The sequence below is a fragment of the Macaca fascicularis genome, chromosome 9 (genome assembly GCF_037993035.2).
Source record: "Macaca fascicularis isolate 582-1 chromosome 9, T2T-MFA8v1.1".
NCBI lineage: Eukaryota > Metazoa > Chordata > Mammalia > Primates > Cercopithecidae > Macaca > Macaca fascicularis.
In genome coordinates, this window is record NC_088383.1 from 124704474 (window position 1) to 124718185 (window position 13712).

Below are 13712 nucleotides of genomic sequence, written 5' to 3' on the forward strand. Positions count from 1 at the left end.
GAATAAAAATAAAGAACATTTACCTGTTGATGCTTAGGTAATGATAAAGATTATAAAATAATAAGAAAGTCATTGACTATTCCCAGCCATTTAATGGTAACATCACAATAGTTGAAGAATGAATGCATTAGTTTAGTTTGCTAAGGATAATGACCTGCAGCTCCATCCATATTCCTGAAAGGATACAACTGTATTCAATTTTTATGGCTGCATGGTATTCCATGGTATATATGTACAACATTTTCTTTATCCAGTCTAGCATTGATGCTTATTTAGGTTGATTCCATGTCTTTGCTATTGTGAACAGTGCTGTGATAAGCATATGTGTGCATGGTTTTTATAATGGAATGATTTAATTAGCTGGGCCTGGTGGTATGTGCCTATAATCCCAGCTACTCAGGAAGCTGAAGTAGAAGGATTGCTTGAGCCTGGGTGGCAGAGGTTTCAGTGAGCCAAGATCGTGCCACTGCACTCCAGCCTGGTTGACAGAAAGAGACCCTGTCTCAAAAACCAAAACAAAACAATAGGACGATTTATGTTCCTTTGGGTATATGCCCAGCAGCAGGATTGCTGGATCAAATGATATTTTTACTTTTAGGTCTTTGAGGAGTCTCCATACTGTCTTCCACAATGGTTGAACTGTCTTACACTCCCAACAGTGTATAAGCATTCCTTTTTGTCCACAACCTTGCCAGCATCTGTTATTTTTTGACTTTCTAATAATAGCCTGTATCAGTCCACTTTCACACGCTATAAAGAACTACTTGAGACTGGGTAATCTATGATGAAAAGAGGTTTAATTGACTCACAGTTCCACATGGCTGAGAGGCTTCAGGAAACTTATAATCATGGCAGAAGGCAAAGGGGAAGCAGGTACAGTCATCACATGTCAGAGCAAGAGAGAGAGAGAGCTGGGAGGGGAAATGCCACACTTTAAAACCATCAGATCTCATGAGAACACAGTCACTATCACGAGAACAGCAAGGGGGAAAATCCACCCCCATGATCCAGTCACTTCCCACCTGGCGCCTTCTCTGACGTGTGGGGATTACAATTTGAGATAAGATTTGGATGGGAACACAAAGCCAAACTATGTCATAGCCATTCTGACTGGTGTGCGACGGTGTCTCATGGTGGTTTTGATTTGCATTTCTCTAATGATCAGTGATGTTGAGCTTTTTTTCATGTAATTGTTGACCACATGTATGTCTTTTGAAAAGTGTTCATGCCCTTTCCCCACTTTTTAGTGTGTTTTTTTCCTTGTAAATTTGTTTAAAGAACCAATGTATTCTGCCATGTTAACAGAATATCACAGTTGGAATTTATACTTTACATACAAGCATATTATGTGTTTTTTTGAGATAGGATCTTGCTCTGTTCCTCAGGCTGGAGTGATTATGGCTCACTGCAGCCTCCACCTTCTGGGCTAAAGTGATTCCGCCACCTCACCCTCCTGAGTAGCTGGGACTACAGATGCATACCACCACACCCAGCTAATTTTTGTATTTTTTGTAAAGACAAGGTTTCACCATGATGCCCAGGCTGGTCTCAAACTCCTGAGCTCAAGTGATGTACCTGCCTCAGCCTCCCAAAGTATTAGGATTACAGGCATAAACCACTGTACCTGGCCTATTTTTTTAATCAATAAAATATTTATGTGTGTTACATACAGAATTCTATTATAATTTACTTTTATTAATGTAAATATTATGACATATATGATATGCTATTTTGGAATGTCATTTGAGTTAGAGGTCTTTATCTTAATGCCTATCTTAATACTATAAAAACAAAGCATTTTTTATAACTAAGAAGACAGAGCCTGCATTTGACCGTGTCTTTGCTACTATCCTGTACTTGGCTGTCCTTTCTGTCGTAAATTAAAATAGATGAAGGCTGTCGAGCCAAGCCAATGATGGAGGCTAATTTAATGTGATATAATTGATGAACTCTAAATTGTTCCACTTTTCCCTTTTGAAGCACACTAAGTAGAGCTTAAAATGCCAGACAGAGTATTTTGATTTATACTTTTTGTCACATTAATACTGAAAAACTCATTGTAGTGATAGAGAAATGGGAATTAACTCTTTAGGGATACTTTCATAGTTTCTGTATGTATATTTGGTTGCACAACAATCAGAGAAATGGACCCAGTTTAAATATACTACCAGAATAAGCATTAAATAATAATAAGATGAAATGTAATGAAGAGGCTTACTAATTTAATGCTAATGCAACTAGTTAAATGATATGAAAACAAGCAACTCTAACAGAAAAAAAATCAAATTAAGTCCAAGTAAAATAGTGGATTTGTATCCACATGATTTTTGTGAATTTTGCTAAATCTGATGCCCTTGAACCAGAATACGTGGAGAATTTACAAGTAAGGACAGGGAAAATCATGGAGGCATTTTAACACAATGAATTTTCTTAACATATGTCACACTGATAGAGTTCAGTTGAACGTAAAGATGCTGCAGTTGTTACTAGTGTCAAGAAGAAATGTGGGCTGGGTGCAGTGCCTCAAGCCTGTAATCCCAGCACTTTCGGAGTCCGAGGCAGGCAGATCACGAGGTCAAGAGATCCAGACCATCCTGACCAACATGGTGAAACCCCATCTCTACCAAAAATACAAAAATTAGCTGGGCGTGGTGGTGCAGGCCTGTAGTCCCAGCTACTTGGGAGGCTGAGGCAGGAGAATCACTTGAACCTGGAAGGCAGAGGTTGCAGTGAGCCGAGGTGGTGACACTGCACTCCAGCCTGGCAACAGAGTGAGACTCCATCTCATTTAAAAAAAAAAAAAAAAAAAAAAAAAAAAAAAAAAAAAAAAAAGAGCAGCTATCCAGAAATGGCCATTACTAGCAATATTCTTCTCAGTGCTTTTTGTATTAAGTTATTAAATTTTAGTAATATAAAAGTTAACAAAGTAGCCCAATAAACTAAATACATTAAAGGAAATTTCATATTTACATACACCAGCAACAAATAGTAAATGTGATTTTTTAAAAAAATATCTATGTTAGCAACAAAAATGGCTATTTAGGAATAATTTTAACAGATGCTCAAGATTGTTATGTAGAAAATTATGAAGTTATAAAATTATAAAGTTTTGTAAAGCTTTATTGAGAGGTATTAATGATGACTCAACCAAATGGAGAGGAATAGCAACTTTATGAATAAGAAGATCTAGTATAGTAAAGTTATCAATTCTACTGAATCTAAGAAGATTCAGTGTAGTAAAGTTATCAAATAGATCTATAGATTTAATAAAATTCCCATTGCAACAGGTTTTTATAAAATATAAAGATAGTTCTAAAATTTACATGGAAAAGCAAAGTATCAAGAATATCCAAGACACTCTTGACCAAGAAGTATAAGATTAGATGACTTGCCTTTCAAGATACCAATTTTTTTTTTAAATAAAACTAGAGTAATTAAGAAGTGTGATGTTTTTGTGTAAGGATAGGCAATTAGATCAAGAAACAGAATAAAGAGTTCAACAACAAACACACACAGAATTAAAAACTTGATATGTGTCACTGCAAATTATTGGGAGTAAAATGAAAATGAATAAATGAGAGCTTCACACAGAAACATAAATGGATGTTAGAAACCTAAGGTAAAGTGAAAAAAGTAAGATATAAAGGATCATTCACAGTCAGAGAACATTGATTTGTTTGTTTATTTATGATTTATTTTGAATAATTACAGCTTTTATTCTAGATTCAAGGATACATGTGCAGGTTTCTTACGTGGGTACATTACATGACTCTGAGGTTTGGGGTACCATTGACTCCGTCATCCAGGTAGTGAGCATAGTATCCCATAGTTACTTTTTCAGCCCTTTCCTCCTCCCCTCTCATCTCTAGTAGCCTCCTGTGTCTGTTGCTGCCATCATTGTGTCCATGAGTGCTCAATGTTTAGCTCCCACTTTTAAATGAGACCATGTGGTATTTGGTTTTCTGTTCCTATGTTAATTTGCTTAATCTGTTCCTATGTTATTATTACTTAATAAGCTGATAACGACCTTTGGCTACATCCATGTTGCTGCAAAGGACAAGATTTCATTCATTTTTATGGCTATGTAGACTTCCATGATGTATATGTACCACATTTTCTTTATTCATCCATCATCGATGGACACTTAAGTTGACTCGATGTCTTTACCATTGTGAATTGTACACAAATGTGTGTACCTTTTTTGGTTAAATGATTTATTTCTTTTGGATATATACCCAGTAATGGGATTGCTGGGTCAAATTGTAGTTCTGTTTTAAATTCTTTGAGAAATCTTCAAACTGCTTTCCACAGTGGCTGAGCTAATTTACATTCCTACCAACATGGTGTAAGTGTTTCTTTTTCTCTGCAGCCTCACCAGCATCTACTGTTGTTTGACTTTTTAAAAATATGCATTCTGGCTGGTGTGAGATGGTATCTCATTGTGGTTTTGATTTCCATTTCTCTGATGGTGAGTGATAGGAAGCATTTTTCATATGTATTTTAGCCACATATATGTCGTCTTTTGAGAAGTGTCTGTTCACCTCTTTTGCCCACTTTTTACTGGGGTTAGTTGACTTTTGTTTGTTGAATTGTTTAAATTCCTTAAAGATTCTGGATATTAGACCTTTATTGGATGCATAGCTTGTGAATATTTTCTCCCATGCTGTATGTTGTCTGTTATTCTTTGTTGATAGTTTCAGGCTTTAAACCAATAACAGTAAAGAAGGACAAAGAAGGGCACTATATATTGATAAAGAGTTCAATTCAACAAAAGACTTAACTATTCTACATATATATGCACCCAACATTGAGCACCCAGAGTCATAAAACAAGTCCTTCTAGACCTATGAAAATACATAGATAGCTGAACAATAATAGAGGGTGAGTGCAACACCCCACTGACAGGATTAGATAGATCATCAAGGCATAAGACTAACAAAGAATTTCTGGACTTAAATTCTATACTTGGCCAGTTGGACCTAAAAGATATCTATAGAAAACTGTACCTATTAACCACAGAATATACGTTCTTTTTATCTGCCCATGAAACGTACTCTAAGATCAACCCCATGCTTGTCCATAAAACAAGTCTCAATAAATTTTTTAAAATTGAAAATATAACAACCATGCTCTCAATCCACAGTAGAATAAAAGTAGAAATCAATAGCAATAAGATCTCTCAAAACCACACAATTACATGGAAATTTAAAAATTTGTCCTTGAATGACTTTTGGATAAACAACAAAATTAAGGCAGGAATCAAAAAATTATTGGAAATAAGTGAAAATATAGATACAACATACCAAAATTTCTGGGATGCAGCAAAAGCAGTATTCAGAGGAAGTTTATAGTGCTAAACACCTACCTCAAAAAATTAGAAATATCTCAAATTAATTATCTAACATCACAGCTAGAGGAACTAGAAAAACAAAAACTAACCCCAAATCCAGAAGAAGAAAAGAAATAACTGAAATCAGAGCATAGCTGAATAAAGTTGAGACACAAAAATCCATACAAAGAATCAACGAAACCAAAAGTTGGTTATTTGGAAGGATAAAGAAGATTGATAGACTGCTAGATAGATTAGCAAACAAATTGAAGAAGATCCAAATAACCAAAATCAGAAATAACAAAGATGATATTACAGCCAATCCCACAAAAATATAAAAGTTCCTCAGAGAATATTATGAGCACCTCTTTGCACACAAATTAGAAAATCTAGAGAAAATTGATAAATTTCTAGAAACACACAATTTCCCCAAGATTGTATCAGGAAGAAATGAAACCCTGAACAGACCAATATTGAGTTCTAAAACTGAATCACTAATAAAAACCTACCAACCAAAAAAAGCCCTGGGCTAGATGGATTCACAGCTGAATTCTACCAGACATACAAAGGAGAGCTGGTATTCATTCTACTGAAACTATTCCAAAAAATACAGCAGGAGAGACTCTTCCCTAAGCATTCTATGAAGCCAGCATCACCCTGATACCAAAACCTGGAAAAGACACAACAAAAAAAGTTATTCAAAAGTCCTCAACAAAATACTAGCAAATTGAATCCAGCAGCGCATCAAAAAGTTAATTCACCACGATTGAGTACCTACATTCCTGGCATGCAAGGTTGGTTCAACATATGCAAATAAATAAATGTGATTCACCACGTAAACAGAATGAAAAACAAAAGTTTATGATCATCTCAACAGACACAGAAAAGTTTTCAATAAAATCCAACTTCCCTTCATGATAAAAATCCTCAAAAATCTAGTCATCAAAGGAACGTACCTCAAAATAATAAGGGCCATCTGTGACAAACCCACAGCCAACATCATACTGAATGGGCAAAAGCTGGAAGCTTTTTCTTTGATAACTGGAATAAGACAAGGATGCCCACTCTCACCATTCCTATTCAACATAGTTCTGGAAGTCCTAGCCAGAGCAATCAGGCAAGGAAAAGAAATAAAAGGCATCTAAATAGTAAAAGAATAAGTCAAATCACCTTGCTTTGCTGATGATATAATTCTATACTTAGGAAACACTAATGACTCTATACTTAGAAAACACTAAAGACTCCACCAAAATGCTCCTGGAACTAATAAACAACTTCAGCAAGGTTCCAGGACACAAAATTAATGTATACAAATCAGCAGGATTTCTATACACCAATAACATTAAGCTGAGAGCCACACCAAGAATAGAATCTTGTTTACAATAGTCACACAAAAAAATACCTAGGAATCCACGTAACCAAGGAGGTGAAAGATCTCTACAAGGAGAACTACAAAACACTGCTGGAAGAAGTCATAGATGACACAAACTAATGAAAAACAGTCTGTACTCATGGATTGGAAGAATCAATATCTATTGCCCAAAATAATCTACAGATTCAACACTATTCCTATCAAACTACCAGTCATTTTTCACAGAATTAGAAAAAGCTATTGTAAATTTCCTATGGAACCAAAAAAAAAAAAAAAAGCCCAAATAGGCAAGGCAATCCTAAGCAAAAAGAACAAACTATAGACTTCAAACTATACTACAAGAGTACAATAATCAAAACAGGATGGTACTGGTGCAAAGACTGACACATAGACCAGTGGAACAAGATAGAGATCACAGAAATAAAGCCACACACTATGGCCCTGTGGTCTTCAACGGAGTCAACAAAAATAAGCAATGAATAAATGACTCCCTATTCAATAAATGGTGCTGGCATAGCTGGCTAACCACATGCAGAAGAATGAAACTGGAACCCTGCCTTTCACCATGTACAAAAATTAATGCAAGATGAATTAAAGAGTTATATGTAAGACCTCAAACTGTAATAATCCTGGAAGACAACCTGGAAGACAGCCTAGGAAACACCATTCTAGACATTGACCTTGGGAAAGAATTTATGACTAAGTCTTCAAAAGCGATTGCAACAAAAACAAAAATTGACAAGTCAGATCTAGTTAAACTAAAGAGCTTCTGCACAGCAAAAGAGAACATTGTTAAAAATATCAAAAAGTACCAAAACTACTTATGACAGTGGTTATCTCTGGAGTGATAAGCAGGGAGATAAAATGAGGAAGTAGCACATAGGTTGATGAATGATCTAGTAACATTCTAGTTTTTAGGTTAAGTGGTAGGTTCATGGATATTCATTATATGGAAATTTGATCTATGGCTTGATTTTTTTTTTAAATAATAAAACTTTTATTATTATTATTATACTTTAAGTTCTAGGGTACATGTGCACAACATGCAGGTTTGTTACATATGTATACATGAGCCATGTTGGTGTGCTGCACCCATTAACTCGTCATTTACATTACATATATCTTCTAATGCTATCCCTCCCTGCACGCCCCTCCCCATAATAGGACCCAGTGTGTGATGTTCCCCTTCCTGTGTCCAAGTGATCTCATTGTTCAGTTCCCACCTATGAGTGAGAACATGCGGTATTTGGTTTTCTGTTCTTGCGATAGTTTGCTGAGAATGATGGTTTCCAGCTGCATCCATGTCCCTACAAAGGACACAAACTCATCCTTTTTGATGGCTGCATAGTATTCCATGGTGTATATGTGCCACATTTTCTTAATCCAGTCTGTCGCTGATGGACATTTGGGTTGATTCCAAAGCTTTGCTATTGTGAATAGTGCCACAATAAACATACGTGTGCATGTGTCTTTATAGCAGCATGACTTATAATCCTTTGGGTATATACCCAGTAATGGGACGGCTGGGTCAAATGGTATTTCTAGTTCTAGATCCTTGAGGAATCGCCACACTGTTTTCCACAATGGTTGAACTAGTTTACAGTCCCACCAACAGTGTAAAAGTATTCTTATTTCTCCACATCCTCTTCAGCACCTGTTCTTTCCTGATTTTTTAATGATTGCCATTCTAACTGGTGTGAGATAGTATCTCATTGTGGTTTTGATTTGCATTTCTCTGATGGCGAGTGATGATGAGCATTTTTTCATGTGTCTGTTGGCTGTATGCATGTCTTCTTTTGAGAAGTGTCTGTTCATATCCTTTGCCCACTTTTTGATGGGGTTGTTTTTTTCTTGTAAATTTGATTGAGTTCTTTATAGGTTCTGGGTATTAGCCCTTTGTCAGATGAGTAGATTGCAAAAATTTTCTCCCATTCTGTAGGTTGCCTCTTCACTCTGATGGTAGTTTCTTTTGCTGTGCAGAAGCTCTTTAGTTTAATTAGATCCCATTTGTCAATTTTGGCTTCTGTTGCCGTTGCTTTTGGTGTTTTAGACATGAAGTCCTTGCCCATGCCTATGTCCTGAATGGCATTACTTTGGTTTTCTTGATTTTTAAGTCAGTGGGAAAATGATAGAATATTTAATTAATGATGGTGGGACAACTCACTGTGGAAAAAATGAAATAGAATCCCAATTTGCACATGCACAAAAATGAATCCCAGATTTATTAAAGACAATCAGTTTTGACTTAAAAGAAAGAAAATTTTTAAACTTGAAAAAGTATAGGAGAATATTTGAGACAACAGAAATGTATTATTTCACAGTTCTGGAGACTGTAAGTCTAAGATCAAAATATCAGTAGGGTTGATTCCTTCTGAGAGCTGTGTGTGCCTCTTCCTAGCTTCTGGTGGGTTGCTGGCAATATTTGACATTTCTTGACTTACAAATGCATCCCTTTGATCTTTGCCTTCTTCTTCATATGGCATTCTCCCTATGTCTCTGTCTCTCTAGACTGAATTCTCTTTATAAAGAAACTGGTCACCTTGAATTAGGGGCCCACCCTATTTTATTGTGACCTTGTATTAACTAATTATATCTGCAATACCCCTATTACCAAATAAGGCCCCACTCTGACATACTAGGGTTTAGGACTTTAACATTACCTTTTTGGGAAGACGTATTTTCAACCCATGTAACCGTTATTTTTAAATTGTATGTATGAGTTATATGTACTATTTTCAGGATACATTTAATAATTTTATTTTTAGGAAAAATATTAAGCAGAATAAATATGAACAATAACTGTTTTGTGCCTTGAACTAAAATTTTTAAGATAAAAAATGAAAGCTAACACAGCCACATTCACCATCCCTATAGAATACTTTTTGTGATATGGGGTATAAGGTCTTGCCTACCTATATAGCTTCATTCCCAATACATTTTCTTATATTCTAAGGAAAGTAAAATATTGACTGTTCTATGCTATTTTATAGAAATATTAGAAATATTGGTGTCTTTCCATTTCCTCTTATAGTCTTTCTGCTTATTATGTCCTCATCTTTCTTATTCTATCTCTCTTTCTCCTCCTTTCTTCTTCCATAACCCTCTTCTCGTTCTCTTTCTTCTCCTAGTTAACTCCTTCTTCTACCTCACGTTTCACGTGGAAGCCTTCCCGGCCCCACTGTCCAGTTGCTCTCATATGAGACAGCCCTCCTCTTTGGCTCCCATGGCTGCATGTGGATTTCTCTTTCATTGCCTGTTTGATTTATGTGTACTGAAGACAGAGAATCTCAATGCCTAGCATGGTCCCCGAAATCTGATCTGTACTCAGTAAATGTTAATTGAACCAAACCATATATATCTCATTTATGTTTTATCTATGCCTGACTATGACCTTGGCCATCGGAATCCCTGCGTCCTCTGGATCCTGAGAAGTAAAAATACTGTCTGTATGCTTCTGTTTTTCAAGCACAAGTACACATTATAGCAATTCAAATACTAACAGATATTTTAGCATTATATCTGGAAATTTTCTTCACTTCCCAGAAAACAAGGTTGGTTAAAATAATAGAGGTATTTATTTTTTTAAAAAGGAGGGAATATGCTGTATATTTATTACTCTCCAGATTAGTGTTATTTTTTCATTTCGTTATCCTTAGTGAATTTTATCTCAAGCCTCATTTTACTCTAAATCTGTTCTCTACTACAGGAGAGTTCCTTGCTTTGGTTAATATTTAACTTTTTAAAATATATCACATTACCTTGGTGAGCAAAATATTCATGTACTGTAAGATTACTGTCACTATAAAATTATGCATATACTATAAGATTACTGTCTTTTACTATAAGATTACTGTACTATAGATTACTATAAGACCACTGTCACAGTAAAATATGCATGTACTATAAGATTACTATCTCCCAAAAGATTTATAGAATAAAATACTTTTACTATTCTGTTCCTTTGAATTATCAGGTCGGACCACAGGGATTATGCAGAAAGTAGTTTATTTTTGTGCATTCTGTTTGATTTCTTTCTAAACAATCTTAACTTTTTCTAGGCTTAAAAAAATTAGTTTGTGTGCTAATGCATTACTTATTGACAGACATGGTCATATTTAGCATCTAATTAGTGGACAGAGTTAATGTTTTCATACTTCTTATATTTTCTTATATCATTCCGGCCTCAAGCTGTCTTCCGCTTAGCTGTCGTATTAGTTCCCTGTGACTAGTACAACACAATTACTGTAAACTCATTGGCTTAAAACAATTTATTCCCTTGCAGTTCTGAAGGTCAGAAGTCTGAAATTAGTCCTACCTTGCAGAAATCAAGGTCTCTGTAGCCACGCCCCTGCTAGAGGCTGTAGGGGAGAATTCATGATCTTGCCTTTTTTAGCTTCTAAAACTACATTTCTTGCATTCCTTGGCTCCTGGCCCTTTTCAAAACCAGTATTATCACATCTTGCTTTAGTGGTCACATTACCTTGACTTCTCTCTAGTTAAATCTCCCTATGCCTCTATCTTATAAGGGCACTGTGATTACAGTTAGAGCCCTTCAGGATGATCCAGGAAAATATCCCCATCTTAAGACTTAATTTGATCACATCTGCAGAGTCTCTTTTGCCATATGAAGAAACTTTCACAGATTCTAGAGATTAGGACCTGGAGATTTTTGGGGGGCATTATTCAGCCCACCACAGCTACTATCTGACCAAATCACACAATGCACTTTTCTCTGCCACAGCTTTAATTTCATCCATGAATTTATTTAATACCGATATTGTCTTTACATTTTTACACTCAATTCAAAACTCTGAAATAGAAATATGTTAAGTGCAGACATCCGACTTGTATCACACTGACCACCAGATGGCAAACTTTGTCATTATATTTTTAGTCCTAATCTAAATTAATTTGACAGCCTGAGTAGTTAAATATGCCAATTTAAAGTCCCGTATAATGCCATGCAGTTTAGATCAACTGAAGTTTTGTCACACTAGGTCATTTTTTATGAGAACAACTACACACAATCAGATATTAATCTAAGCTACTTTAATGGTTTCTGAAAAAGATTACTTCCTTATCTAGCTCTAACATCAACAACTAAGCATGCTTCTATTTCACAGAAAATTCTTCCAACACTCTCTCTCTTAGTTTTTGGGTAATTTCTTATAAATTCTAAATTTAATTGATATGATGAATTATTCATCTCAATTTTAATTACTTATATACAGGATTTCTCCTGGAACTTGTTTCATTAATGAATTCAACTCAGGCAGGTACTAATCCATGTCACTTTTATTCTGTAGTATCACATAATATATAATATAAATAATGGGTACAAATAAGGCAGCTTTCTAAAATAGCAAAAATTATTATTTTATTGTTCTACTGTTTTCCAAAATCATTGCACTCTTATATTATCAGTCTAAACAATTCAGAGATATCAAAATAACAGCTAATATTCTTCTTCTTTCCCTCTTACAGAAACTTTTATAGAAAAGTTCAGAAAATGTATATTTAAGTAAATTAAAATTTGTATTCTAAAGATAACACTTTTTGTATTTCCCGGGCATAAAGTTATAGGTATAGATGTGGACATCAGTGATACAGAAATATAATTGGGATCATTCTTACAGTGAGTTTTTTCTTCTTTTGAACCTCATTCACAATATCATGTTAAGTTTGTTGGCCCTACCCTATTCCATCTCCCTGTATTCCTCAAGCCAAAGTAAACATTATTCCAAACCTTATTTTGATTATATATATATGTGATTGTATATATATACATATATATACACATTTATTCTGATTTTTTTCAAAAAATTATGTTCTTAACATTTTCCAATGTTATTAAAATTCCTTGAAAAATTTTTAATGGTCGTATGATATTTTATCTTTTTTGTATTCAAATTTAGCCAAATAGACCAAATTGTCTTCAATTTTTCACTATTATAAATGACACTTTCATAGAAACTTATAAATCTTGCTTATATCGCTCATTATGTATTTCATTAATATAGATTCCTAGCAGTGGAATTACTAGGTCAAATGATATGTGGACTTTTGATGTTTCTGATATCTGATAGCAAATAGTTTCCAGAAGGGCCAAACCAGTGGCATTCTCTTAATAATACTCTTGCCAAAGTGCTTCATTAATTTAATTTTTGCCAACTAGGTAAAAATATTCCTTGATGTGCTCCTGTTTACTAATTTATCTTATGAATCCCTTTCCTTTTAAGGTATGTAAATTATATATAATGAAATTTATATAAAATCATCTTTATCCAGCCTACTGCACTAATACTAAAAAGGAACATAAACATTTGGGATGATGAATATAATTTCTAAAGGTGGCAGGAGTTACCGGATGGAATTCAGAGTCCTCTTTATCTTTTAAAATAGGGTTCTCTGGCTTTTTACTTCACATAGATTAGTGTTGTCAATACTGCAATAGAAAGATAATGAGAATAAAAGTAGCACTATTAACTAGAATATTTTGTGCCTTTAGCTTTTAGTAAGTCCCATATTTACTTTGTAGCTTCTTTTCCCTGAGAAAATTGGAGCCTGAACTCACAGGGTTCTTATGAAGATACAATCACTTTAAAAAGTGTGATTTTCCTAAAGGGAATTATTGTTTTAACAAAATCTACATACGTTGATAATTTTAAAACATATGAAAATGTATAAACTCTTTCTTCATTTTCTTTTTTTTTTTTTTTTTTTTTTTGAGACGGAGTCTCGCTCTGTCGCCCGGGCTGAAGTGCAGTGGCCGGATCTCAGCTCACTGCAAGCTCCGCCTCCCGGGTTTACGCCATTCTCCTGCCTCAGCCTCCCAAGTAACTGGGACTACAGGCGCCCGCCACCTCGCCCGGCTAGGTTTTTGTATTTTTTAGTAGAGACGGGGTTTCACCGGGTTAGCCAGGATGGTCTCGATCTCCTGACCTCGTGATCCGCCCGTCTCGGCCTCCCAAAGTGCTGGGATTACAGGCTTGAGCCACAGCGCCCGGCCTC

The 13712-nt window shown here is 35.1% G+C and overlaps 1 protein-coding gene across 8 annotated transcripts in view; it reads left to right on the forward strand.

Moving 5' to 3' along the window:
• ATRNL1 (attractin like 1) overlaps window positions 1–13712 on the forward strand; it is an 842049-nt gene that overhangs the window by 579666 nt on the left and 248671 nt on the right. The gene's annotated exons all lie outside the window — the stretch shown is intronic.